Genomic DNA, 23,198 nt, shown 5'->3' on the forward strand with positions numbered 1-23,198 from the left:
TCCGCAGCTGCTGTCAATCACCCGTCCATTGTGACGTAACAATACCGAGTGCGCAGGCGTGTTGTGGCACAGTCTTTGCAGGAGGGATAGCTTTTTAGTCGCATCTGCAGCTGGTAAACGACGAGAGGGAGGCAGCGATGGAGTTGGCGAATTGCGTGCAATTCTGGTCGCCACACTACCAGAAGGACGTGGAGGCTTTGGAGAGGGTACAGAGGAGGTTTACCAGGATGTTGCCTGGTTTGGAGGGCATTAGCTATGAGGAGAGGTTGGATAAACTCGGATTGTTTTCACTGGAAGGACAGAGGTGGAGGGGTGACATGATAGAGGTTTACAAAGTTATGAGCGGCATAGACAGAGTGGATAGTCAGAAGCTTTTTCCCAGGGTGGAAGAGTCAGTTACTAGAGGACATAGGTTTAAGGTGAGAGGGGCAAAGTTTAGAGGGGATGTGCGAGGCAAGTTCTTTACACAGAGGGTGGTGAGTGCCTGGAACTTGCTGCCAGGGGAGGTGGTGGAAGCAGGTACAATAGCGATGTTTAAGAGGCATCTTGACAAATACATGAATAGGTTGGGAATCGAGGGATACGGTCCCCGGAAGTGCAGAAGGTGTTAGTTTAGGCAGGCATCAAGATCGGAGCAGGCTTGGAGGGCCGAATGGCCTGTTCCTGTGCTGTTCTTTGTTCTGTTGCCGAGTGTTTCTAAACTGTTTTTCTATTCCCAATAATGTAGGTTGCTGTGTGTTGCACCATATTGCCTCTCATTCTTTTCTCTGCAGATGCTGCCTCAGCTGCTGAGTGTTTCCAGTATTTTCTCCTTTTATTTCAGATATCTAGCATCTGTAGAATTTTATGTTTTTCTTGTTGCAGGTGTTGCTCACAGAATTGAGTCGTGAAGAGGGGAGGCGGTAGTGGTAATGTCACTAGACTAGTAATCCAGAGGTCCAGGTTATCCTTCTGGGGACATGGGTTTGAATCCCACCATGGCAGATAGTGAAGTTTGAATTCAATTAATAAAATCTGGAATTTAAAATAAAAGTTCGTCTAGTGGTGACCATGAAATCATTGTCGATTGTTGTAAAAACCCATCTGGTTCACTAATGTCCTTTCGGGAAGGAAATCTGCCATTCTTACCTGATCTGGCCTACATGTGACGCCAGACCCACAGCAATGTGGTTGACTCTTAAATGTCCTCTGAAATGGCCGAGCAAGCCACTCAGTTCAAGGACAATTAGGGATAAATGAATTCCGAAGAAGGGTCACTGACCCGAAACGTTAACTCTGCTTCTCTTTTCACAGATGCTGCCAGACCTGCTGAGTGGTTCCAGCGTTTCTTGTTTTTATTTCAGATTTCCAGCATCCGCAGTATTTTGCTTTTATTATATATTATATTAGGGATAAATGCTAGCAATGCCCGCATCCCATGAATGAATATTAAAAAAAAACACACATGGACCAATTAAGAGCCGGTTTGTATCGCAGCTGGTATTAAATGTGGAAGTCTGTGTTTTGTGTTGCATCAGTTTGATCTGGAGTGGAGATGGAGGAGAAACTGCTGGATTTAACCCCGAGTACTTTTGAGCCCAGTCAGGCCCAACAATTTCCAATGTGAGACTGTAAAGGAAGGTAGAATCCAGGCAAGATGAGGTTGTGGGGAGTTGATAAATACAGCCCAAGGATCGCGGCCTAGAGCACTTAACTTCAGGGAGAGCAGCGGACCTGTGGGGAGCCGGTAAATAGAGACCGAGGACTGCGGCCTACAGCACTTACCTTCCGGGAGAGGAGTCTAGGCGTGCCGGAGTTTGAAAACAAAGTGAGCAGTGACGTCACAGGAAAGCTGCAAGGTCATTGGTTGGTGAGTAACTAGGGAATAACTATAAGTAGCTGAGTTAGTACACTACTGTTCGGGGGTGTGTGTAAATAGTTTAATAATGAGGAACAAGTGAGTAGCTTTTTTTTGAATAAGGTTTATTTTAACTAGTGAACTGTAATGATTTTTAGTAGGATCTATCAGTGCTATTAAGTTTTATTAATAATTCGAAGCTGTTGTAGTATTGGTAAGGTTTTTTTGGCAGTAGCAAAGGGTCAACTAATAAATAAAGGAATGGCAGGGTTGCTTCAATCCAGAGAGTGCACCTCCTGTGCTACATGGGAGCTCCAGTATGCTTCCTGTATCCTGGAGAACCATTTGTGCAGGATGTGTTGTCAATTGAAGCAGCTTGAGCTCCAGGTTTTGGAACTTGAGTGGCAGCTGGCGGCACTGCAGTGCATTCATGAGGAGTAGAGCTACGTGGATAGCATGTTTATAGATGTGGTCACACCACAGCTTAAGAGTATGCAGGGAGAGAGGGAATGGGTGACCACCAGACAGTCAAAAAGAATCAGGCAGGTAGTGCAGGAGACCCCTGAGTGCATCTCACTCTTCAACAGGTATTCAGTTCTGAATACTGAGGAAAGTGATGCTTCACCTGGGGAGTGCAGCCAGAACCAAGTCCATGGCACCACCAGTAGCTCAGCTGCAAGGGGGTGCAGGAAAGACTGGAAGAGCCATAGTGATCGGTGATTCAATAGTCAGGGAACAGACAGGTGTTTCTGTGGCTGCAGACGTGAATCCAGGATGGTGTGTTGCTTCCCTGGTGCCAGGGTCAAGGATGTCACTGAGCAGCTGCAGAGATCCTAAAGGGGGAGGGTGAACAGCCAGCAGTTGTGGTCCACATTGGAACCAACAACATAGAAAGGGAAAGAGGGATGTGGTCTTGCAGTCAGAATTTAGGGAGCTAGGTATGAAACTAGCAAGCAGGACATCAAAAGTAGTAATCTCCAGATTACTCCCAGTGCCACGCCACGTGCAAGTGAGTATAGAAATAGAAGGATAAGACAGATGAATGCATGGCTGGAAAGATGGTGCAGGAGGGAGGGCTTCAGATTCCTGGGACATTGGGACCGGCTGTGTAGGAGGTGGGACCCGTACAGGACAGTCGGGTTGCACCTGAACAGAGCTGGGACTGAGTTCTTTGCGGGACATTTTTCTAGTGCTGTTGGGGAGGGTCTAAACTAGTTTGGCAAGGGGATGGGGACCTGAGGGTAGACTCAGCTGAGACAAAATCAGAAATAAAAATGGAAGGCAGAAAATTAATGGATGAGTCTGGAAGACCGAGGAAATTAGGGTTAGAAATTTAAAAAAAAAGTTTGGTAGTGCTCAAGGGTATCTGTTTAAATGTAAGGTGTACAGCAAATAAAGCAGATGAGCTGAGGGCACTGATAGACATGTGGCAGTATGATATCATAGCTATTACAGAAACATGGCTTAAGGAGGTACAGGAATGGCAGCTCAAAGTTCCTGGTTACAGGGTTTTCAGACGCGATAGGGAGGGGGAGTGCCAATTTTGTTCAAGGAAACTATTACAGCTGTGAGGAGGGATGATATATTGGACATGTTGACCAAATGAGGCCATATGGATTGAGCTAAGGAACAAAAAAGGGGCAAAGTGCTGGGAGTGCACTATAGACCCCTAAACAGTCAGAGGGAGATAGAAGAGCAGATATGTAGGCAATAGGATTCCATATGCCTTCTTATCCACCTGTCCTGCTACTTTCAGGGAACTGTGGACATTCACTCCAATGTCTTACTTCCTCTACACTTCTCAGTATTTTCCCATTAATCGTGTATTCCTTTGCCTTGTTTGACCTCCCCAAATGCATCACCTCACACTTCTCCAAGTTGAATTTAATTTGCCACTTTTCTGCCCATCTGACCAGGCGACTCTTTGTGTCGTCTGCAAGCCTCTTGATCATGCCCCCTAAGCAGGGGACCCAGTACTGAGCCCTGCGGACCGCCACTGGTAACAGACATCCAGTCGCTAAAACACCTGTCAACAATTACCCTTTGTTTCCTGCCAATTTTGTATCCACCTTGCTGCATTTCCCTGGACTCCATGGGATTTTATTTTTTTTAAATCAGCCATGTCAAAAGCCTTGCTAAAATCCATGTAGACCACATCAACTGCACTACCCTCATCTATCTTCCTTGTTACCTCTTCAAAAAATTCGATCAAGTTGGTCAAACAAGATCTTCCCTTAACAAATCCTGCTGACTATCCTTGATTAACCTGTGTGTTTCCAAGTGACAGTTTATCCTCTCATCAAAGGAATACACGATTAATGGGAAAATACTGAGAAGTGTAGAGGAAGTGAGGGACCTTGGAGTGAATGTCCACAGATCCCTGAAGGTAGCAGGACAGGTCAATAAGGTGGTGAAGAAGGCATATGGAATCCTTTCCTTTGTTAGCCGAGGTATAGAATATTAGAGCAGGGAGGTTATGCTGGAACTATGGGTGGCGCAGTGGTTAGCACCGCAGCCTCACATCTCCAGTGACCCGGGTTCAATTCTGGGTACTGCCTGTGTGGAGTTTGCAAGTTCTCCCTGTGTCTGCATGGGTTTTCGCCGGGTACTCCGGTTTCCTCCCACCACCAAAGACTTGCAGGTTGATAGGTAAATTGGCCATTATAAATTGCCCCTAGTATAGATAGGTGGTAGGGGAATATAGGGACAGGTGGGGATGTGGTAGGAATATGGGATTAGTATAAATGGGTGGTTGATGGTCGGCACAGACTCGGTGGGCCGAAGGTCCTGTTTCTGTGCTGCATCTCTAAGTAAAAGATAATTAAATAAATAAACTGTATAACTCATTGGTTAGGCCACAACTTGAGTACTGTGTGCAGTTCTGGTCACCTCATTACAGAAAGGATGTAATTGCACTAGAGAGGGTACAGAGGAGATTTACGAGGATGTTGCCAGGACTGGAAAAATGCAGCTATGAAGAAAGATTGGATAGGCTGGGGTTGTTCTCCTTGGAAGAAAGAAGGGCAAGGTGAGATCTGATTGAAATGTACAAAATTTTGAGGAGCCTGGATAGAGTGGAGGTGAAGGATCTGCTCAACTTAGCAGAGAGGTGAGTGACGAGGGGGCATAGATTTAAGGTGATTGGTAGAAGAATTAGAGGGGAGATGAGGAAAAACTTTTTCACCCAGAGAGTGGTAATGGTCTGGAACTCACTGCCTGAAGTGGTAGTTGAGGCAGAGACCCTCAACTCATTCAAAAGGAGTCTACATGTGCACCTCAAGTGCCATAATCTGCAGGACTACGGACCAAATGCTGGAAGGTGGGATTAGAATAGGTGGATTGCTTTTCGGCCGATGGGCCAAGTGGCTTCTTTCTATGCCTTAAACTTTCTATGATTCTACACTCACTGTCCCTCTGGATCTGTGTCCAGGGGAAAAATAGATGTATTGCCCTTGTCTCTGGGCTAAATGGTGTTCTCATCAATGTGATTGTCAGTGCCAAGAAATAGGGAATTCTGAGTACTGAGTGTCTGCTTGAGCATTCTCCATTCACATACAGCAAGGGTTAGTCTACACTGTCTCATCACACATTTCCAGGACAGAAACATGGGTACCAAGACTAGGAGAGGCACTCTGGAATAGATAGAGAGCTGGGACTTGTCCTTGAGAACAAAAAAAAGTCTGAGAACAGAAATAGTTTAGAGTAATGATTCTGGTGTTTGTTGTGGCTCAATGGTTGCATTCTCATCAATGAGTCAGTAGATTGTGGGTTCATAATCCACATCCGGAGACTTCAGTCCAAATCTAGGCTGATATTCCAATGCAGTACTGAGGGGATGCTACACAGTCAAGAGTTCCAGTCTTTCAGATGACACCTTCAACAATCTGTCCTCACAGATGTATGCAAATGATCCCATACAGTCATTTTGAAGAGCAGGGGTGTTCTCCCCGGTGTGCTGCCAATATTTATCCCTCAATCAACATCACTAAAAAAGATTATGTGGTCATAGCCACCTTTCTGTTTGTGAAACTTTGCCGTGCACAATTTTCCTGCCGTATTTCTAACATTAAAAGAAGGACTTGCATTTATATCACACCTTTCATGGATGTTACAAAACATTTTACAGCCAATGAAGTACTTTTGAAGTGTTGTCACTGTTTGTAGTGTAGGAAACACAGCAGCCAATTTGCACACAGCAATCTCCCACAAACAACGTCATAATGACCGGATCATCTGTTTTACTGTTGTTGATGAAGGGATGACTATTGGCCAGAACACTGCGGATAACGCCCCTGCTCTTCTTTGAAATAATGCCACAAGACCTTTTACATCCACCTGGGGGGGGAAGACAGGGTGTCAGTTTAACGTTTTGTGTGAAAGACGGCACCTCTGACCATGCAGCACTCCCTCAGTATAGCACTGGAGGGTCAGCCTTGATTTTTGTGCTCAGGTCCTGGAGAAAACTTGAACACACGACCTTCTGACGCAGATATGAGTGCTACCCACTGAGCCACAGCTGCCAACAGCACTGTATGCACATCAAAAGAACTTCATTAGCTGTAACACACTATGGGACATCCTGAAGTCATGAAAGGCACTATACAAATACAAATCTTCTATTAACAAAGGAGAAAAGGCCTAAGAACGGAACAGTTGATAACAGAACATCAGCCTCCTTTTATCTTAGAGAAATCAAGGACTTGAACACTGTGTTTCACACAAAGCTAATTTATTTAACATATCTGGACTGTTAAACTCCAGTCCAGTTACCTGGATTATCAGCAGAAACAAACCCCACTGTCAGAATAAACATGGCTCAGTCCTGGATGTGACTAACAGCAGAATCCAATCCCTACAGTGACTTGTGAACTCGCTGGTGTCTCCACAGGTTGGATGGCTGAATGAATCCTTTCCCACACAGAGCTGGTGAATGGCCTCTCCAGTGTGAGTGCGTTGGTGTTTCATCAGATCACTTATGCTTTTGAAGCTCTTCTCATGGTCAGAACATTTAAAAGGTCTCTTATAAGTGTGAGCAAGTTGGCATTCAGTGAGGTGGAATGAATTAGTGAATCTCTTCCCACAGACAGCAAGTGAACAGCCTCTCATCAGCGTGAACTCACTGGTGTCTCAGCAGGCTGGATGACTGAGTGAATCCCTTCAAACACACGGAGCAGGTGAACTGTCTCTCTCCAATATGAACTCGGTGGATCAGCAGATCCTGTTTCCTTTTAAAGCTACTCTGACAGATGGAACATTTAAAAGGTTTGTTATCAGAGTGAACAAGTTGGTGTGTCAGAAGGTAGGATGATCGAGTGAATCCTTTCCCCCACACAGAGCAGGTGAACGACCTCTCTCCAATATGACTGCATCAATGAGATTCCAGTTTCAACGGGGAACAATCCCTTTCCACAAATTCAAATTTCCAGTTGTTCCATTGTAGAATCATAGTTTCTGGCACAGAACGGGGCCACTTGACCTATCGTGTCTGCGCCGGCCAAAAACTAGCCACCCAGCCTAATCCCACCTTCCAGCATTGGGTTCAGAGCCCTGCAGGTTACGGCACTTAAGGTGCCGTAGTGGAAGTGGAAGCAGATGCGATAGCGACGTTTAAGAGACATCTTGATAAATATATGAATAGGATGGGAATAGAGGGATATGGGCCCCGGAAGTGCAGAAGGTGTTAGTTTCGGGAGGCATCAAGATCGACGCGGGCTTGGAGGGCCGAATGGCCTGTTCCTGTGCTGTACTGTTCTTTGTTCTTTGTTATGTAATCCGATTGAGATTGTGTCTCCAATTTAGTCTCCAAAATTTATAATTTCCATACAATAAAAATCAGGCATGCACATATTTTACAAACGTAACTTAGTGGCTCGAATGAATCACAGAATAATACAGTGCAGAAGAGGCCCTTCGGCCGATCAAGTCTGCACCGATGCATGAAAGACACCTGACCTGTCTTCCAAATCCCATTTGCCAGCACTTGGCCCATAGCCTTGAATGTTATGACGTGCCAAGTGCTCATCCAGGTACTTTTTAAAGGATGTGAGGCAACCCGCCTCTACCACCCTCCCAGGCAGGGCATTCCAGACCGTTGCCATCCTCTGGGTAAAAAAGTTCTTCCTCAAATCCCCCTTAAACCTCCCGCCCCTCACCTTAAACTTGTGTCCCCTCGTAACTGACCCTTCAACTAAGGGTCCCTATCCATCCTGTCGATGCCCCTCATAATCTTGTACACCTCGATCAGGTCACCCCTCAGTCTTCTCTGCTCCAGCGAAAACAACCCCAGCCTATCCAACCTCTCTTCATAGCTTAAATGTTCCATCCCAGGCAACATCCTGGTGAATCGTCTCTGCACCCCCTCCAATGCAATCACATCCTTCCTATAATGTGGCGACCAGAATTGCACACAGTACTCCAGCTGTGGCCTTACCAAAGTTCTGTACAACTCCAACATGACCTCCCTGCTTTTGTAATCTATGCCTCGATTGAAAAAGGCAAGTGTCCCATATGCCTTTTTCACCACCTTATTAACCTGCCCTTCTGCCTTCAGAGATCTATGGACAAACACGCCAAGGTCCCTTTGTTCCTCGGAACTTTCCACTGTCAGGCCATTCATTGAATACTTCCGTGTCACATTACTCCTTCCAAAGTGCATCGCCTCACACTTTTCAGTGTTAAATTCCATCTGCCACTTTTCTGCCCATTTGACCATGCCGTCGATATCTTCCTGTAACCTAAGACACTCCACTTCACTGTTAACCACTCGGCCAATCTTTGTGTCATCCGAGAACTTACTGATCCTACCCCCCACATAGTCATCTATGTCGTTTATATAAATGACAAACAATAGGGGACCCAGCACAGATCCCTGTGGTATGCCACTGGACACTGGCTTCCAGTCACTAAAACAGCTGTCTGTCATCACTCTCTGTCTCCAACAGCGAAGACAATTTTGAATCCACCTGATCAAGTTACCCTGAATCCCATGTGCATTTGCTTTCTTGATAAGTCTCCCATGTGGGACCTTGTCACAAGCTTTGCTGAAATCCATGTAAACTACATTAAAGAACAAAAGAAAAATTACAGCACAGGAACAGGCCCTTCGGCCCTCCAAACCTACGCCGATCCAGATCCTCTATCTAAACCTGTTGCCTATTTTCTAAGGGTCTGTATCTCTTTACTTCCTGCCCATTCATGTATCTGTCTAGATACATCTTAAAAGACGCTATCGTGCCCGTGTCTACCACCTCCGCTGGCAATACATTCCAGGCACCCACCACCCTCTGCGGAAAGAACTTTCCACGCATATTCCCCCTAAACCTTTCCCCTTTCACTTTGAACTCGTGTCCCCTTGTAATTGAATCCCCCACTCTGGGGGAAATAGCTTCTTGCTATCCAACCTGTCTATACCTTTTAGAGATACAGCACTGAAACAGGCCCTTCGGCCCACCGAGTCTGTGCCGACCATTAACCACCCATTTATACTAATCCTACACTAATCCCATATTCCTACCACATCCTCACCTGTCCCTATATTCCCCTGCCACCTACCTATACTCGTGGCAATTTATAATGGCCAATTTACCTATCAACCTGCAAGTCTTTTGGCTGTGGGAGGAAACCGGAACACCCGGAGAAAACCCACGCAGACACAGGGAGAACTTGCAAACTCCACACAGGCAGGACCCAGAATTGAACCCGGGTCGCTGGAGCTGTGAGGCTGCGGTGCTAACCACTGCGCCACTGTGCCGCCCTGATTTTGTCCACATCTCATGATTTTGTACACCTCAATCAGGTCCCCCCTCAACCTCCGTCTTTCTAATGAAAATAATCCTAATCTACTCAACCTCTCTTCACAGCTAGCGCCCTCCATACCAGGCAACATCCTAGTGAACCTCCTCTGCACCCTCTCCAAAGCATCCACATCCTTTTGGTAATGTGGCGACCAGAACTGCACGCAGTATTCCAAATGTGGCCGAACCAAAGTCCTATACAACTGTAACATGACCTGCCAACCCTTGTACTCAATACCCCGTCCGATGAAGGAAAGCATGCCGTATGCCTTCTTGACCACGCTATTGACCTGCGTTGCCACCTTCAGGGAACAATGGACCTGAACACCCAAATCTCTCTGTACATCAATTTTCCCCAGGACTTTTCCATTTACTGTATAGTTCACTCTTGAATTGGATCTTCCAAAATGCATCACCTCGCATTTGCCCTGATTGAACTCCATCTGCCATTTCTCTGCCCAACTCTCCAGTCTATCTATATTCTGCTGTATTCTGTGACAGCCCCCTTCACTATCTGCTACTCCACCAATCTTAGTGTCGTCTGCAAACTTGCTAATCAGACCACCTATACTTTCCTCCAAATCATTTATGTATATCACAAACAACAGTGGTCCCAGCACGGATCCCTGTGGAACACCACTGGTCACACGTCTCCATTTTGAGAAACTCCCTTCCACTGCTATTCTCTGTCTCCTGTTGCCCAGCCAGTTCTTTATCCATCTAGCTAGTACACCCTGGACCCCATGCGCCTTCACTTTCTCCATCAGCCTACCATGGGGAGCCTTACTGAAGTCCATGTATATGACATCTACAGCCCTTCCCTCATCAATCAAATTTGTCACTTCCTCAAAGAATTCGTTGTGCAGCTTTTTCAGGAGCACAGGCATTGCGAGCGAGGAGCGAACAGCTGGGAAGTCAATTTCATCGGGAGTTTCGGTGGAGCAGGGACTGCTGGGTAAGTAGACACCTATATATTTGGGCTGTTTCTGAACCCGAGACACTACTCTTGTAGTGTCTCCCACCCACCCTCCTCCTCTTACCAAAAAAAGGACTCGGTAGGTAAGGTAAGGCTTTTTCTATTTCTCTTGTTTTATCGTGTGATTGGTTAAAAACTTGGGAATTTAGAATAGTGGGAATGGAGGTTAAGGCAGTTGAATGTTCCTCCTGCAGAATGTGGGAGGTAAGGGTCGCCAAGAGTGTCCCTGCTGACTGCATCTGCGGGAAGTGCACCCAGCTCCAGCTCCTCGAGGACCGCGTTAGGGAGCTGGAGGAACTTCGGATCATTCGGGAGGCGGAGGGGATTATTGAGAGGAGTTATCGGGAGGCAGTCACACCTCAGGTAAAAGAAGAAGGTAGATGGGTTACCGTCAGGGGAAGGAGAGGGAACCAGCAGGCAGTGCAGGGATCCCCTGTGGCCGTTTCCCTCAACAACAGGTATACCGTTTTGGATACTGTTGGGGGAAGACGACTTACCAGGGGGAGGCAATGGGGTACAGGTCTCTGGCGCAGAGTCTGTCCCTGTTGCTCAGAAGGGAAGGGGTAAGAGGAGCAGAGCATTTGTCATTGGGGACTCCATAGTTAGGGGAACAGATAGGAGGTTTTGTGGGAACGAGAGAGACTCACGGTTGGTGTGTTGCCTCCCAGGTGCCAGGGTACGTGATGTCTCGGATCGTGTTTTTGGGATCCTCAAGGGGGAGGGGGAGCAGCCCCAAGTCGTGGTACACATAGGCACCAACGACATAGGTAGGAAGACAGATGGGGATTTAAGGCAGAAATTCAGGGAGCTAGGGTGGAAGCTTAGAGCGAGAACAAACAGAGTTGTTATCTCTGGGTTGTTGCCCGTGCCACGTGCCAGTGAAGTGAGGAATAGGGAGAGAGAGGAGTTGAACACGTGGCTGCAGGGATGGTGTAGGAGGGAGGGTTTTGGTTTCCTGGATAATTGGGGCTCTTTCTGGGGTAGGTGGGACCTCTACAAACAGGATGGTCTTCACCTGAACCAGAGGGGTACCAATATCCTGGGGGGGAGATTTGCTAGTGCTCTTCAGGGGGGTTTAAACTAATTCAGCAGGGGGATGGGAACCTAAATTGTAGTTCCAGTGTGCAGGATGTTGAGAGTAGTGAGGTCAGGGATAAGGTTATAATGACACAAGAGGGCACTGGCAAGCAAGAGCTTGGTTTAAAATGTGTCTACTTCAACGCCAGGAGCATCCGGAATAAGGTGGGTGAGCTTGCAGCATGGGTTGGTACCTGGGATCTCGATGTTGTGGCCATTTCAGAGACATGGGTAGAGCAGGGACAGGAATGGATGTTGCGGGTTCCGGGATTTAGATGTTTCACTAAGAACAGAGAAGATGGTAAAAGAGGGGGGGGTGTGGCATTGTTAATCAAGGAAAGTATTACAGCGGCAGAAAGGACGTTTGAGGACTCGTCTACTGAGGTAGTCTGGGCCGAGGTTAGAAACAGGAGAGGAGAGGTCACCCTGTTGGGAGTTTTCTATAGACCTCCAAATAGTTGCAGAGATGTAGAGAAAAGGATAGCAAAGATGATTCTTGACAGGAGCGAGAGTAACAGGGTAGTGGTGATGGGGGACTTTAACTTTCCAAATATTGACTGGAAATACTATAGTTCGAGTACTTTAGATGGGTCTGTTTTTGTCCACTGTGTGCAGGAGGGTTTTCTGACACAGTATGTAGACAGGCCAACCAGGGGCGATGCCACATTGGATTTGGTACTGGGTAATGAACCCGGCCAGGTGTTAGATTTAGAAGTTGGTGAGCACTTTGGTGATAGTGATCACAATTCGGTTAGGTTTACCTTAGCGATGGGCAGGGACAGGCATATACAGCAGGGCAAGAATTATAGCTGGGGGAAAGGAAATTATGATGCGATTAGGCAAGATTTAGGATGCGTAGGATGGGGAAGGAAACTGCAGGGGATGGGCACAATCGACATGTGGAGCATATTCAAGGAGCAGCTACTGCGTGTCCTTGATAAGTATGTACCTGTCAGGCAGGGAGGAAGTTGTCGAGCGAGGGAGCCGTGGTTTACTAAAGAAGTTGAAGCACTTGTCAAAAGGAAGAAGAAGGCTTATGTTAGGATGAGACGTGAAGGCTCAGTTAGGGCGCATGAGAGTTACAAGCTAGCCAGGAAGGATCTAAAGGGAGAGATAAGAAGAGCAAGGAGAGGACACGAGAAGTCATTGGCGGATAGGATCAAAGTAAACCCTAAGGCTTTCTATAGGTATATCAGGAATAAAAGAATGACTGGAGATAGGTTAGGGCCAATCAAGGATAGTAGTGGGAAGTTGTGTGTGGAATCGGAGGAGATAGGGGAAGTGTTAAATGAATATTTTGCGTCAGTATTTACAGTGGAGAAAGAAAATGTTGTCGAGGAGAATACTGAGATACAGACTACTAGGCTAGATGGGATTGAGGTTCACAAGGAGGAGGTGTTATCAATTTTGGAAAGTGTGAAAATAGATAAGTCCCCTGGGCCAGACGGGATTTATCCTAGGATTCTCTGGGAAGCCAGGGAGGTGATTGCAGAGCCTTTGTCCTTGATTTTTATGTCGTAATTGTCGACAGGAATAGTTCCGGTAGACTGGAGGATAGCAAATGTTGTCCCCTTGTTCAAGAAGGGGAGCAGAGACAGCCCTGGTAATTATAGACCTGTGAGCCTTACTTCGGTTGTGGGTAAAATGTTGGAAAAGGTTATCAGAGATAGGATTTATTATCATCTTGAAAAGAATAAGTTCATTAGAGATAGTCAGCACGGTTTTGTGAAGGGTAGGTCGTGCCTCACAAACCTTATTGAGTTTTTTGACAAGGTGACCAAACAGGTGGATGAGGGTAAAGCTGTGGATATGGTCTATATGGATTTCAGTAAGGCGTTTGATAAAGTTCACCACGGTAGGCTATTGCAGAAAATACAGAAGTATGGGATTGAAGGTGAATTAGTGCTTTGGATCAGAAATTGGCTAGCTGAAAGAAGACAGAGGGTGGTGGTTGATGGTAAATGTTCATCCTGGAGTATAGTTTCTAGTGGTGTACTGCAAGGATCTGTTTTGGGGCCACTGCTGTTTGTCATTTTTATAAATGACCTGGATGAGGGTGTAGAAGGGTGGGTTCGTAAATTTGCGGATGACACGAAGGTCGGTGGAGTTGTGGATAGTGCCGAAGGATGTTGTAGGTTACAGAGGGACATAGATAGGCTGCAGAGCTGGGCTGAGAGATGGCAAATGGAGTTTAATGTGGAAAAGTGTGAGGTGATTCACTTCGGAAGGAGTAACAGGATTGCAGAGTACTGGGCTAATGGGAAGATTCTTGGTAGTGTAGATGAGCAGAGAGATCTTGGTGTCCAGGTACATAAATCCCTGAAAGTTGCCACCCAGGTTAATAGAGCTGTTAAGAAGGCATTTGGTGTGTTAGCTTTTATTAGTAGGGGGATCGAGTTTCGGAGCCACGAGGTCATGCTGCAGCTGTACAGAACTCTGGTGCGGCCGCACCTGGAGTATTGCGTGCAGTTCTGGTCACCGCATTATAGGAAGGATGTGGAAGCTTTGGAAAAGGTGCAGAGGAGATTTACTCGGATGTTGCCTGGTATGGAGGGAAGGTCTTACGAGGAAAGGCTGAGGGACTTGAGGTTGTTTTCGTTAGAGAGAAGGAGGAGAAGAGGTGACTTAATGGAGACATATCAGATAATCAGAGGGTTGGACAGGGTGTATAGTGAGAGTCTTTTTCCTCGGATGGTGATGGCAAATACGAGGGGACATAGCTTTAAGTTGAGGGGTGATAGATATAGGACAGATGTCAGAGGTAGTTTCTTTACTCAGAGAGTAGTTTAGTTTGGTTTAGAGATACAGCACTGAAACAGGCCCTTCGGCCCACCGGGTCTGTGCCGAACATCAACCACCCATTTATACTAATCCTGCGCTAATTCCATATTCCTACCACATCCCCACCTGTCCCTATATTTCCCTACCACCTACCTATACTAGGGGCAATTTATAATGGCCAATTTACCTATCAACCTGCAAGTCTTTGGCATGTGGGAGGAAACCGGAGCACCCGGAGGAAACCCACGCAGACACAGGGAGAACTTGCAAACTCCACACAGGCAGTACCCAGAATTGAACCTGGGTCGCTGGAGCTGTGAGGCTGCGGTGCTAACCACTGCGCCACTGTGCCGTAGTAGGGGCGTGGAACGCCCTGCCTGCAACAGTAGTAGACTCGCCAACTTTAAGGGCATTTAAGTGGTCATTGGATAGACATATGGATGAAAATGTAATAGCGTAGGTCAGATGGTTTCACAGGTCGGCGCAACATCGAGGGCTGAAGGGCCTGCACTGCGCTGTAATGTTCTATGTTCTAAGTTGGTGAGACATAACCTTCCCTGCACAAAACCATGTTGCCTATCACTGATAAGCCCATTTTCTTCCAAATGGGAATAGATCCTGTCCCTCAGTATCTTCTCCAGCAGCTTCCCTACCACTGACGTCAGGCTCACCGGTCTATAATTACCTGGATTATCCCTGCTACCCTTAAACAAGGGGACAACATTAGCAATTCTCCAGTCCTCCGGCACCTCACCCGTGTTTAAGGATGCTGCAAAGATATCTGTTAAGGCCCCAGCTGTTTCCCCTCTCGTTTCCCACAGTAACCTGGGATAGATCCCATCCGGACCTGGGGACTTGTCCACCTTAATGCCTTTTAAAATACCCAACACTTCCTCCCTCCTTATGCCGACTTGACCTAGAGTAATCAAACATCTGTTCCCAACCTCAACATCCGTCATGTCCCTCTCCTCGGTGAATACCGATGCAAAGTACTCGTTTAGAATCTCACCCATTTTCTCTGACTCCACGCATAACTTTCCTCCTTTGTCCTTGAGTGGGCCAATCCTTTCTCTAGTTACCCTCTTGCTCCTTATATATGAGTAAAGGGCTTTGGGATTTTCCTTAACCCTGTTTGCTCAAGATATTTCATGACCCCTTTTAGCCCTCTTAATTCTTCGTTTCAGATTGCGTCTACAATCCCGATATTCTTCCAAAGCTTCATCTTTCTTCAGCCGCCTAGACCTTATGTATGCTTCCTTTTTCCTCTTAGCTAGTCTCACAATTTCACCTGTCATTCATGGTTCCCTAATCTTGCCATTTCTATCCCTCATTTTCACAGGAACATGTCTCTCCTGCACGCTAATCAACCTCTCTTTAAAAGCCTCCCACATATCATATGTGGATTTACCTTCAAACAGCTGCTCCCAATCTACATTCCCCAGCTCCTGCCGAATTTTGGTATAGTTGGCCTTCCCCCAATTTAGCACTCTTCCTTTAGGACCACTCTCGTCTTTGTCCATGAGTATTCTAAAACTTACGGAATTGTGATCACTATTCCCAAAGTAGTCCCCTACTGAAACGTCAACCACCTGGCCGGGCTCATTCCCCAACACCAGGTCCAGTATGGCCCCTTCCAGAGTTGGACTATTTACATACTGCTCGAGAAAACCCTCCTGGATGCTCCTTACAAATTCTGCTCCATCTAGACCTCGAACACTAAGTGAATCCCAGTCAATGTTGGGAAAATTAAAATCTCCTATCACCAGTGGCGGCGCAGTGGTTAGCACTGCAGCCTCACAGCTCCAGTGACCCGGGTTCAATTCTGGGTACTGCCTGTGCGGAGTTTGCAAGTTCTCCCTGTGTCTGTGTGGGTTTCCTCCGGGTGCTCCGGTTTCCTCCCACATGCCAAAGACTTGCAGGTTGATAGGTTAATTGGCCATTATAAATTGCCCCTAGTATAGGTAGGTGGTAGGGAAATATATAGGGACAGGTGGGGATGTGGTAGGAATATGGGATTAGTGTCGGATTAGTATAAATGGGTGGTTGATGGTCGGCAGAGACTTGGTGGGCCGAAGGGCCTGTTTCAGTGTTGTATCTCTAAACTAAACCACCACCCTATTGCTGCTACAGCTTTCCATAATTTGTTTACATATTTGTACCTCTATCTCACGCTCGCTGTTGGGAGGCCTGTAGTACAGCCCCAACATTGTTACCGCACCCTTCCTATTTCTGAGTTCTGCCCATATTGCCTCACAGCTCGAGTCCTCCATAGTGCCTTCCTTCAGCACAGCTGTGATATCCTCTTTGACCAGTAATGCAACTGCTCCACCCCTTTTACCTCCCTCTCTATCCCGCCTGAAGCATCGGTGTCCTGGGCTATTTAGTTGCCAATCATGCCCTTCCCTTAACCAAGTCTCAGTAATAGCAATAACATCATACTGCCAGGTACTAATCCAAGCCCTAAGTTCATCTGCCTTACCTACTACACTTCTTGCATTAAAACAAATGCACCTCAGACCACCAGTCCCTTTGCTTTCATCATCTGCTCCCTGCCTACTCTTTCCCTTAGTCACGCTGACTTCATTATCTCGTTCCTTACAGGCTTTAGTTACTACCTCCTTACTCTCCACTGACCTCATTTGGTTCCCATCCCCCTGCCACATTAGTTTAAACCGTCCCCAACAGTGTTAGCAAAAGCACTCCCAAGGACATTGGTTCCAGTCCAGCCCAGGTGTAGACCGTCCAAATTGTAATAGTCCCACCTCCCCCAGAACCGGTCCCAATGTCCCAAAAATCTGAACCCCTCCCTCCTGCACCATCTCTCAAGCCACGCATTCATCCTGACTATTCTTTCATTTCTACTCTGACTATCACGTGGCACTGGTAGCAATCCTGAGATTACTACCTCTGAGGGCCTACTTTTTAATTTGGCTCCTAACTCCCTAAATTCTGCTTGTCGGACCTCATCCCGTTTTTTACCTATATCATTGGTGCCTATGTGCACAACGACAACTGGCTGTTCACCCTCCCCCTTCAGAATGTTCTGCAGCCGATCTGAGACATCCCTGACCCGTGCACCTTCTTCGGGTCACTGACCCGAAATGTTAACTCTGCTTCTCTTTCCACAGATGCTGCCAGACTTGCTGAGTGATTCCAGCATTTCTTGTTTTTATTTCAGATTTCCAGCATCCGCAGTATTTTGCTTTTATACCATTCTGGAGTCTCGTTTTCGACCACAGAACCGCCTATCTACTTCCTTTACAATCGAATCCCCTATGACTATAGCCCTTCCACTCTTTTTCCCGCCCTTCTGAACAGCAGAACCAGCCACGGTGCCATGAACCTGACTACTGCTGCCTTCCCCTGGTGAGCCATCTCCCTCAACAGTATCCAAAACGGTATACCTGTTGTGGAGGGAGATGACCGCAGGGGACACCTGCGCTGCCTTCCTGCTCTTTCTCTGCCTTTTGGTCACCCATTCCCTTTCTCCCTCAGCATCGCGGATACTCCAAAGTGAGTCCATCCGCAGCTCCAGAGCCGTCATGCGGTCTTACAAGAGCTGCAGCTGGACACACTTCCTGCACGTGAAGGAGTCAGGGACATCAGCCGTGTCCCTGAGCTCCCACATTGAGCAAGAGGAGCATGTCGCGGGTCTGAGATCTCCTGCCATTTTTAATCTTAAGCTTAAACTTAGTTAAATGAAAAAGGAACGGTAAGTTTTTAACCAATCACACGATAAAAAAAAAGAGAAATAGAAAAAGCCTTACCTTATCTACACACCACCGAGTCTTTTTTTTTGGTTATAGGAGGAGGGCGGGTGGGAGACACTACAGGTGTAGTGTCTCGGGTTCAGAAACAGCCCAAATATATAGGGTTTTACTTACCCAGCAGTCCCCTGGTCTCCGCCGAAAACAAAAAGAAATTAAGTTTACTTTCAACTGACCTTCCCAGCTGCTCACTCGCTCGCACTCTCTGCTCCCGAAAAAGCTGCTGCAATGAAAAGCAAACTGCACTACCCTCATCTACACACCTGGTCACATGCTCAAAAAATTCAATCAAATTTGTTGGGCATGACCTCCCTCTGACAAAGCCATGTTGGCTATTCCTAATCAAATTTTGCCTCTGCAAGTGGTGATAGATTCTCTCCTTCAGAATTCTGAAGGAATAGTTTCCCTATCAGTGACGTGAGACTCACTGGTCTGTGGTTCCCTGGCTTATCTCTACAACCTTTCTTAAATAGTGGGACCACATTAGCTGTTCTCCAGTCCTCTGGCACCTCCCCTGTGGCCAGAGAGGAATGAAAAATTAAAGTCCGAACCCCTGCAATCTCCACCCTCGCCTTCCACAGCATCCTGGGACACAAATCGTCCGGACCTGGAGATTTGTCCACTTTTCAGCCTTCTAAAACCTCCAACAGCTTCTCACTCCCTATGACAATTTACTCAAGAACCTCACAGTCTCTCTCTCTAAGTTCCATATCTATATCCTCATTCTCTTGGGTGAAGACGGATGTGAAGTATTCGTTCAACACCCTATCAATGTCCTCTGGCTCCACCCACAAATTTCCCCCTTGGTCCCTAATGGGTCCTGCTCTTTCCCTGGTTATCCTCTTCCCATTGATATACTTATAGAATATCTTGGATTTTCCCTACCTTTACCAGCCAGAGCTTTCTCATATCCCCTCTTTGCTCTCCTAATTGCTTTCTTAAACTCCATCCTACACTTTCTGTACTCCACTAATGCTTCCATTGATTTGCTCTCCTAGTATTTGCTAAAAGCCTCTCTTTTCCTTCTCATTGTACCCTGAATGTTTCTGGTCATCCATGGTTCTTTTTCCCCAGAGTGGGGGATTCAATTACTCGGGGTCACGAGTTCAAAGTGAGAGGGGAAAAGTTTAGGGGGGATATGCGTGGAAAGTTCTTCACGCAGAGGGTGGTGGGTGCCTGGAACGCGTTGCCAGCGGAGGTGGTAGACGCGGGCACGATAGCGTCTTTTCAGATGTATCTAGACAGATACATGAATGGGCAGGAAGCAAAGAGATACAGACCCTTAGAAAATAGGCGACATGTTTAGATAGAGGATCTGGATCGGCGCAGGCTTGGAGGGCCGAAGGGTCTGTTCCTGTGCTGTAATTTTCTTTGTTCTTTGTTCTCTGGGCTTGTTGCTCCTACCTCTTACCCTGGAGGGAACTAGTTCCGTAACACCACATAACACGCCAATGGTTTTGGAACAACTGATCCTCTGGCTCAGTATGAGCTGTGCCTTGGTAGAATTTCTAGAAAAATAATATAAACAGCGATTGTTTGCGTGCATACCTAGTTGTAACATCACATAAATGTATGCTAGTCAAATGTCGTGCAGCTGATTGTTTCATATACAAATTTATTCCAACAATCTAAAACTAGTGTTACCTGGCTCATAGTTTAGTTTCTACTACACCTGCATTCAGCCAATCCCATTGTTATTTCCCTGCACAGTGTCCATTTATCCTGTTACCTGCAAAACCCATTGCTTTTCAATGTTCTGCATCTTCCATTCCCACTTCCTGTGTTCCAGATAAAGGTGGGTTTCATGAATTCGGTGTGTTTGCATTCAAGCAGATAAGTCACCTGGGAGCTGGAGGAGCAGAGGGAGCTGGAGGAAAAGCAGTGACAGAAACAGAAGGAGAGGCCACATGAAACTGGCAGAATTTGATGTGTGCCAGTTGCTTCCATTAACGTTTCACAGCAGCTGCATTGATTAGGTTGGAGTGTTTTGGAAACTGACAGCTTATGGTACTGTTTCACCTCACTGTCCATTTCATGTTCATGCCTACCACAGTCAGTGCTGTCATTGGCTGAACAAGTCTTTTATGTTTGAACTAAGCATGTCATTTTGTGTCTTTGATGAAATAGCCTGAAGTGAAGAAATAGGAAAAGTAGAAACATAGAAAATAGGAGCAGGAGTAGGTCATTTGGCCCTTCGGGCCTGCTCTGCCATTCAAAAAAGATCATGGCTGATCGTCTAATTTAGTACCCTGTTCCTGCTTTCTCCCCATATCTCTTTATCCCTTCGGCATTAATATATCTGTCTCCTTCTTGAATATATTTAATGACTTGGCCTCCACTGCCTTCTCGGTTCTAAATGGTATACCCCGTATCCTGAGACTGTGACCCTTGGTTCTGGACTCCCCAGCCATTGGGAACATCCTCCCTGCATCTAACCTGTCTAGTCCTGTTAGAATTTTATAGGTTTCTATGAGATCCCCTCTCATTCTTCTAAACTCTAGTGAATATAGACCTAGTCGACCCAATCTCTCCTCACATGTCAATCCTGCCATCCCAGGAATCAGATGAGTAAATCTTATTTACACTCCATGGCAAGAACATCCTTCCTCAGATAAGGAGACCAAAACTGCACACAGTACTCTAGATGTGGTCTCACCAAGGCCCTGTATAATTGCAGCAAGACCTCCTTGCTGCTGTACTCAAATCCTCTTGCAATGAAGGCCAACAAACCATTCGCCTTCCTAACTGCTTGCTGCATCTGAAATCTTGCTTTCAGCGACTGGTGTACAAGGACACCCAGGTCTCGTTGCACGTCCTGCTTTCCCCAATCTATCACCATTCAGATAATCTGCCTTCCTGTTTTTACAACCAAAGTGGATAACCTGACATTTATCTACGTTATACTGCATCTGCCATGCATTTGTCCACTCACCCAAGTTGTCCAAATCACATTGGAGCCTCTTTGCATCCTCCTTGCAGCTCACATTCCCCCCCAGCTTTGTGTCATCTGCAAACTTGGAAAAGTTACATTTAGCTCCCTCACCCAAGTCATTAATATATATTGTCAATAGCTGGGGCCCAAGCACTGATCCCTGCAGTACCCCACTAGTCACTGCCTGCCACCTGGAAAAAGACCCGCTTATTCCTACTCTCTGTTTCCTGTCTGTCAACCAATTCTCAATCCATGCCAGTATATTACCCCCAATCCCATGTGCTTTAATTTTGCACACTAACCTCTTTATGTGGGACCTTATAAAGAGCCTTCTGAAAATCCAAATACAGAGTGGATCAGCTAACGTGCAGTCTTCTAGAGCCGAATCCCTGATGGTCTAGTGCTTAGGATTCAGTACTTTCACTGGCTCGGGTTTGATTCCCAGTCAGAATGAACCTTACTTGCTGTCCTATGAACTATCACAAGTAACATGACTTATTTACTAACTAAAAGCAGATACTGTCCTACAGGTCTGGCAGCATCAGTGGATGGTCGATGAGGTTAGCGGAGTCCATGTGGTCTACATGGATTTTAGCAAGGCTTTTGTCAAGGTCCCACATGGCAATAAAATTAAAAGCTCACGTGATATATGGGAAAGTGGTAAGTTTGATTCTATAATTGGCTCAGTGACAGGATCAAAGGGTAATGGTCGATGGGTGTATTTGTGACTGTTGGGCTGTTTTCTATGGAGTTCCGCAAGGGTCAGTACTCGATCCCTTGCTGTTGTGATATAATTCATGATTTAGACTTCAATGTAGGGAGCCTGACTAAGAAATTTGCAAATAATACAAACATTGGCCATGTGTTTGATAGTGAGGAAGAAAGCAGTAGATTGCAGCAAGATATCAATGGACTTGCAAGGTGGCCAGAAAAGTGGCAACTGCACACAGCAAGCTCCCAAAGACAGCAATGTGACAGTGAGCTGATTATTTACTTTATTTGGTGATGCCATTTGAGGAATAAATACTGTCCCAGAAGATTGAGAGGATTTGATTTTTTTTAACTTGAAGCTGAATGTGAAGATTTTGATTCTAGTCCCTGATGAACAAGGGACAAATTTTTAAATAAAAAACAAAAAGTGCTGGAAATACTCAGCAGGTCTGGCAGCATTTGTGCTGAGAGAAGCAGAGTTAACGTTTCAGGTCAGTGACCCTTCATCAGAACTGGCAAAGTTTAAAAATGTAATAGGTTTTAAGCAAATAAAGTGGGGGTGGAGCAAAAGAGAACAAAAGGGAAGATGTTGATAGGACAGAGGGTCACAGAATAACTGACAAGGAGGTGGTGGTGCAAAGGTAAAGATTGTGTTCATGGTATGGTGAAAGACAAAGCATTAGTGCAGGGGAGGGTATTAAATGACAGAATAATGAAAGCCCTAGCTAAATGCAAAACATGAAAAAACAGTGGGCAGGCAAATGGTTAAAAAAAAATTGAATGATGAAACAAGCTAAAATGAAATGAAATAAAAAGTAAAACTAAAAAATAAAAGGGGGGGGGGGGCAGTCATGCTCTGAAAGGGACAAATTCTATCAGGTCATCCTTCAGCCTTCTCTTTCCTGGAGAAAGGAGCCTCATCCTGTTCAGCATTTTCTTGGTTATTATCTCTCTATTCCAAAAAGAGAATCGTGTGAACTTTTATTTCCCTGGTCATTGTGAGACCTGGCAGCAGCAGAAACAATTTCTAAGTCTCAGGGATTTCAGTTTGGTCTATTTTTATTTATTAATTCATTCTCTCGATTGGTTTATTGTCCTAACAATGTGACCATGACTACTCTGTCTCTGTTTAAATGTTGTTCAGTTAAAATTTCAATCATTCTCTGCTTTGTAACATACAAGCACTTAGTCACCAAACAGTGTTCACTAAGGCAAATACAGAAAGAGACGATCTGCTCTTGCATCTTTGTAACATTTTAATATGAAGCTATAAAACTAATTTGAATAAAGTTAGTGACGGTAAAATCCCATGCACCCCCTCGGG

General features: G+C 46.0%; 1 long non-coding RNA gene across 1 annotated transcript; it reads left to right on the forward strand.

Moving 5' to 3' along the window:
• The first annotated feature begins 86 nt into the window (after positions 1-86).
• LOC137372362 (uncharacterized) lies at positions 87-22,311 on the forward strand. The gene is made up of 3 exons (XR_010975425.1): positions 87-1,849; positions 6,921-7,099; positions 20,065-22,311. It is a non-coding gene; the product is annotated as an uncharacterized lncRNA (long non-coding RNA).
• The last annotated feature ends 887 nt before the right edge of the window (positions 22,312-23,198 follow it).

Source organism: Heterodontus francisci, chromosome 7 (genome assembly GCF_036365525.1).
Source record: "Heterodontus francisci isolate sHetFra1 chromosome 7, sHetFra1.hap1, whole genome shotgun sequence".
In the NCBI taxonomy this organism is placed as follows: Eukaryota; Metazoa; Chordata; class Chondrichthyes; order Heterodontiformes; family Heterodontidae; genus Heterodontus; species Heterodontus francisci.